Raw genomic sequence first — 7,232 nt, forward strand, 5'->3', positions numbered from 1 at the left:
ATGAGAAGCTGGAGTGTTTTGAATTGACTTAAGAGGCTGGGAAAGCATGGGACCAGGAAATTGGCATTCACAGTGGCCTAAGGATTAATATAGGCCTCACTTCATAATAGGAAGTGTCGTAACTGTTCCTGGTGAAGAGTGAGGGAACGTGATTTACTGGAACACCGTAATAAAGTGGTAAAATTAGTGAATAATGGTAGGACCGGTGGTGACTGGCACGTCGCCATGGATTGTGTCCAGGGGAAAATACCCGTGATTTAATCATCACTCATCGGCCTCAGATCTTAATGGAGTGGCCTCTAATGTGTATAATAATTATGAGACATTAAATCGTCTTGTGAATTGTAATGTAATCAATGATAATAACACTAAGTTAAGAGAATGCGTGAAGTGAAATAAGTCGCCTTGCTCTGAGTGAACACGTTAGACCTCGTTGCTCCTGTCCCGAGGATAGTGAAGTTTTTATGGAGTCACGACTTCTAAACAGGACATCAAAATGAAATGGTGAATGGAGGAAATAAGGAGCATTAAACACCCACAGTTAAGTAACCCTTCTAGTTATAGCAGACTGATACTGGCCAGTTAGGTATGTTGTAATTGGATAGGTTGGGGGTGATCCAGCTACACCAAGTGACCACCAGAGAATATCTGGTAAGTGGTGGTATTATATACAAGTGTTTTTTCCTTGATGGATATATATATGCAAACCTACCCCCCCCCTTCATTCAGTTAAACTAATATAATCTATACAGTCCACAATTAATTAGTAGCACCCGTACTTGTGGGTGCTATCCAATTTATATTGGTCTCAGATAGATATGGATAAGATTGTGAGTGTCGAAGGCCCACCTGCAGTGACCAGGGGTGGTTAAGTTTTCTCACATGTCTACACGGGGTGACTACGGTAAACAATATAGTTGTTGTCTCCCAATGACATTACTCGTATGCATGTAATGTTGAGGTACATACAGGTAATACCCTAAAAAATTTTCTATAAATACCTATTTATATCAATGGCTGAGGAAGGAGAAACTATTTGGGTCAAAAATGTGTTTGAAAATGAAATAGAACCAAGAGTTCCCTCTGCGCCTGCACGGATGTGCAGGGGAAGAGGTCGACACAGGGCATGGAGAAGCGGGAGTGTTTTGAATGGACTTAAGAGGCTGGGAAAGCATGGGACCAGGAAATTGGCGTTCACAGCAGCCTAAGGATTAATATAGGCCTCACTTCATAATAGGAAGTGTCGTAACTGTTCCTGGTGAAGAGTGAGGGAACGTGATTTACTGGAACACCGTAATAAAGTGGTAAAATTAGTGAATAATGGTAGGACCGGTGGTGACTGGCACGTCGCCATGGATTGTGTCCAGGGGAAAATACCCGTGATTTAATCATCACTCATCGGCCTCAGATCTTAATGGAGTGGCCTCTAATGTGTATAATAATTATGAGACATTAAATCGTCTTGTGAATTGTAATGTAATCAATGATAATAACACTAAGTTAAGAGAATGCGTGAAGTGAAATAAGTCGCCTTGCTCTGAGTGAACACGTTAGACCTCGTTGCTCCTGTCCCGAGGATAGTGAAGTTTTTATGGAGTCACGACTTCTAAACAGGACATCAAAATGAAATGGTGAATGGAGGAAATAAGGAGCATTAAACACCCACAGTTAAGTAACCCTTCTAGTTATAGCAGACTGATACTGGCCAGTTAGGTATGTTGTAATTGGATAGGTTGGGGGTGATCCAGCTACACCAAGTGACCACCATATAATATCTGGTAAGTGGTGGTATTATATACAAGTGTTTTTTCCTTGATGGATATATATATGCAAACCTACCCCCCCCCCTTCATTCAGTTAAACTAATATAATCTATACAGTCCACAATTAATTAGTAGCACCCGTACTTGTGGGTGCTATCCAATTTATATTGGTCTCAGATAGATATGGATAAGATTGTGAGTGTCGAAGGCCCACCTGCAGTGACCAGGGGTGGTTAAGTTTTCTCACATGTCTACACGGGGTGACTACGGTAAACAATATAGTTGTTGTCTCCCAATGACATTACTCGTATGCATGTAATGTTGAGGTACATACAGGTAATACCCTAAAAAATTTTCTATAAATACCTATTTATATCAATGGCTGAGGAAGGAGAAACTATTTGGGTCAAAAATGTGTTTGAAAATGGAATAGAACCAAGAGTTCCCTCTGCGCCTGCACGGATGTGCGGGGGAAGAGGTCGACACAGGGCATGGAGAAGCGGGAGTGTTTTGAATGGACTTAAGAGGCTGGGAAAGCATGGGACCAGGAAATTGGCGTTCACAGCAGCCTAAGGATTAATATAGGCCTCACTTCATAATAGGAAGTGTCGTAACTGTTCCTGGTGAAGAGTGAGGGAACGTGATTTACAGGACCACCGTAATAAAGTGGTAAAATTAGTAAATAATGGTAGGACCGGTGGTGATTGGTGTGACGCCATGGAGGGTGTCCAGGGGAAAACTCCCGTGATTTAATCATCACTCATCGGTCTCAGATCTTAAGGGAGTAACCTCTAATGCAATTACAAGTGAGAGTCTTGTGCTATTTGTATTTTTATATTATTAGTTTATACCTAGTTGTACTTTAGCTCATTCCAGCAAGACACATAGACAACGTCAACTTCATTATGTGTATTAGTGACTATACTCTATATGGCTAAAATGCTTTAGCTATATACTTGTCCAAGCTTCCCACCACTACAGATATCAGTACTAGAACTCAACACACAACTCAGGATATAAATAACCATAATTTAAACCTAGAAGATGATTGATCACGTTGACTCTGATCTAACCCTCCATAATCTGACACCCAATCAAAACCTATTAGAAAGTAGCTGCCTTTATTGCACAGCATCACAAGCCAGCACTATCCTGAACAATGCTAAAAGTCTATCAGTACTTAACTACAACATGAGGTCCTTAAGCAAACACTATGATGACCTCCTGGCACTCCTTGAATCACTAAAGACACCCTTCTCCTGCATTATTCTTACTGAGACCTGGCTTAAGCAGGACACAATAGATATCTACCCTCTACCAGGATACACAGCAATCCACAACTGCAGACCATACCAAGTTGGGGGTGGTATTGCAATCTATTACTCTAACCAATTATCTTGTATTAGCACCACTTGCTTTAGTGATGAATATGGGGAATATATTTTTGACATTTACAGGATACCCCACACAAACATCCCAAATTTCAGTGAGAAATTAAAGGCACTAATAACAAACAGACAAATGAATAAGCACCACCTTCTCTTAGCTGGAGACTTCAGCATCAACCTTGGCCTACTAGATGATCAGCCTGTAACTGATTTCATCAACAATATGAACAACACACTTCTCATACCAACAATGACTAAACCAACCAGGCTCAATGAGACAAGTGCAACCATAATAGACCACATATGGACCAATATACTAGCCCCCCTTAAATCAGGAAGAATCACAGATAGCACTACAGACCACTACCCTACCTTTCTCTTGACAAACATAAGTAAACCACCACCTGAATACAACAAAGTTTCATTTAGACTCCATGACGAGACCTCAATAAGGAAGTTCAGAGCTGACCTAGAGACTGTTGACTGGCCTACAGAATTCTCCAAGGCCAATGATATTGATGACCGGACAGACATTTTTCTTAACAAATTACTTAGACTATACAACAAACATTGCCCTATAAAAACGAAACAGATCACAAACAAATGGTTTGGTTGTCCATGGCTAACCAGCACCATTCTGAAATCCATTGATAAGAAACACCAATATGAAAAGCAATATAAAAATTTGTCTGGACTGCCCCCAAGTGAGTCGCCTACCCTGGCAAGCTCTGTTGACACCGAGCTTTGAGGTCGGTAACTCAGCCTCACAAGTGGCTTATAGGACAGATTTTCATAAATGACTGATGTTGCAAAAAATCTCGCCTGCATGCACGTTTAAAGGAGTAACTTACTTGGTGATGTAGATTCTATTCTGGTCTTCAACCTCCCTAAGCTTAGCCCCTTTGGACTTCCCCTCAGAAACCACATGCAACCGGGAGCCTTAGTTCCTGCAATATTCAGTCGTTATTAGTGACCTGCCTGCACCTCACAAATTCCTGTATCCAAGAAGGTGTGTATCCCCTAGTATAACTATGCAGAAACGGACACTAGCTTCTAGGTAGACAAGAGACAAAATCACGTACTGGCCATGAACTGCCGGCTGCACAAAGGCCACAGCTCAACTCACTTGCAATTTTCCCCAGACACTGGCCAGAATCCTAAGAAAAAAGAGAGGTCTTGTCTTACTGTATATGCCTGATGGAGGAGGACATCTATGGTACATCAAGGTGCCTCCACCAGATTTTCCCAGGTCTCATATGTGAAGATACATGGGGGCGCCACCTGCTGATCACGGCACGTGTTGTTCAGATGGTGTCAAGTCATAGAAGGAAGCTCTGGCATCTTTGAGACCCATGCCTCGTCATTCAAGATTGGGCTGCCAGCTCTCCCTAGCTAACTTAACCTAGTGTTTGCCTACATTTGGCCTATTACTACCTAAGTTAAGGTCTTAGGTCAACATTATTATTATCTACAGCTGCCTCAATAATCCTAATATTAGTGAACTAACAGTATAAACTACCTACTTCTTCCCTGAAGGGTAAATCTATCAATTAAAAAGTACGTTTCAACCACCTTCACCAACCCGGGTGAGTGTGTTTGTGTTTTGGGTGGGTTTAAGGGCCCTCGAACGGTGTGCTTTTCCCCGTTGGGACTTCTCGGACTGAATAAGTTCCAACATCCTCCCACCGGCGAAGGTAGGCACTAAGTCTAGATCAAGTCTGCCTCCCGCAGGTCCTCCCAGAGGGCCCTGGACTTGAGCGCCATTCGACGGATCGTCCGGCTGCTCAGTTCAGCCAGCCTCTGGTCTAACTTCTCATGTCCTGGTCCCACCGTGTGGACCTCGAGAGGCAAAAGCCTGTTGATGGGTCTTATAGTCTCGGCACAATTCATTCTCACCTTCACCATTCTCAACCACCCAGCCTTATCTGGGTGGATCGACACCACCAGGCCAAGAGGCCAGTATGCCCTGGGTGCCTCGGATTCTACTAGCAACAGAACCCCTTCACTTAGCATCATCTTATTTGCCTCGGGGTCTGCACCATAGAAATGTTCCCGCAGGGCTGTCAAGTAATCCTTGCACCACACCTGGTTCCATTTGTCCAGGATGTTCACCAGTCTGTTGTGACTCCTGTGCAGTTCTTCATTGATGGGGGGACCATCTGGCCCATAATAATCCAGCTCCTTGGAAGACTGGCTCAAAATTGCAGGGAAGGGCTCAATCCTCCTTCCAAACAGCATGTGATTGGGGGTGAGAGCTTCCTGCTTGTCAATCCCATTTTGGACATAGGTCAGAGGCCTGTTATTAACTCTTGCCTCTATCTCAGCTAACACTGTCCTCAGTTCATCAAAGCTCACTCTCCTGCCATGCAAGACCTTCCGAATGCACCTTTTGACTATGCCCACCATGCGTTCATAGAATCCTCCTTGCCAAGGCGCTCTGGGAACTATGAACCTTCACTCACACTCTATTCTCTTCAGATATTCTTGTACTTCTCCGTTGTCCCTAAGATTCCTGAAAACTTTATCGGCCGCTCTGAAGCTCGTGCCATTGTCCGAGATAATCAATCACTGGCACAAGAATCTGGCTGTAAACCTCCTGAACAACTTCATGAAAGTCTCTGTCGACATATCTTCTGCCAACTCCAAATGCACGGCTCGAGTAGTGGCACAAGTACACAGGCAGACATATACTTTCTGAGGGTCCACCCTATCGTCTCCTGGGTTCTTCAGTTTGATAACCCCAGTATAGTCTATTCCCACAGTCTCAAAGGGCCTGTCACTATGTACCCACTCCTGAGGCAGCAGTGGTGGACCTGGGTATGGTAGGGTCCTCCCATCGTACAGCCGGCAGACCGGGCAACTCTTTAGCACCCTTTTGACAGCAGCTCGGCCCTTCAGTACCCAGTAATTCTGACATAGGCAGGTGAGGGTATCTCCAAACTCCCCATGTAAGGTCCTCTGATGGGCATCGCGTATCAATAGCTCTGACGCCCATCCCTCCTTTCCCAGTAACACGGGATGTTTGGCCCCATAGCTGAGCTCAGAGTTTTGTATTCTTCCCCTGCATCTTATTAGCCCAGCATGATCAAGGAAAAACTCCAATGAGTGGACCAATTTACTGTTCCCTGAGTCGTTGTTGGACACACGTCCTGACGTCATAATCTGCTGCCCTGTCGCCAGTACTTCCAGCACTCCAGGAAACCTCTCCCTTTGGTACTGCCTTATCCAATATTCTCTGGGACCCACGAGAGACAACTGTCGACCTTTGCTTACCTTGTCATGCAGCTTCCTCACAAATCGAAATACCATTTCTGTGACTCCTATAAGTTTCTTCCAAGAGGAGTAGCATCTGGGGTCAAATAATTCAGTTTCGGGTTCCCCCACAAAGTGTACTATGCTGCTGGTTGTCTCCCCGAATTTCTGCTCCGGCCAGCAATCCATTGCAGTAACAAGTCTGGGCCTTTAAACCAAATCTCGCTTTTACTCAGCTTTTTGTGTGTCACCTCTTGGCTTATCAGGTCGGCTGGGTTTTGATCTGTAGGCACGTACAGAATTGTTGACGTTGACTGTAGCTCCCGTATCTCCTTTACCCGATTCCTGACATAGGGGAGCTTAGACCTGTCGTTCTGGACCCAATGTAAGACCACCTCCGAGTGTTTCCATACATAGGTGTGTGTCACCCTCAGGTTACTCAACACCTCCTCTACATACTTCCCCAGTCTTGCTCCCAGCAACATCGCTGTGAGCTCTAGCTTTGGGATCGAGGAATCCTTCAGGGGTGTCACCCACGCACGACTGGAGGCCAGATTGACCTGGTCCCCGGGCACCAAATACGTTACTGCCCCATAAGCCCTGGAGGAGGCATCACAGAAGAAATGCAAGTCATAGTCCTGCCCGTTGCACCCGATGGACCTTGGGAATGTGAACTCATGCAATTCTGCTAGATCTTTGCTAACCAGATCCCACTCCTGGCAGATTGTTTCTGGCAGTGGGTCGTCCCAACCTAGGTTCAGCTCCCAGGTCTGTTGCACTAGCATCCTCCCTCGAATGGTGATGGGTGTCAACAAACCCAAAGGATCGA

This window comes from Cherax quadricarinatus, chromosome 42 (genome assembly GCF_038502225.1).
Source record: "Cherax quadricarinatus isolate ZL_2023a chromosome 42, ASM3850222v1, whole genome shotgun sequence".
Classification (NCBI taxonomy): domain Eukaryota; kingdom Metazoa; phylum Arthropoda; class Malacostraca; order Decapoda; family Parastacidae; genus Cherax; species Cherax quadricarinatus.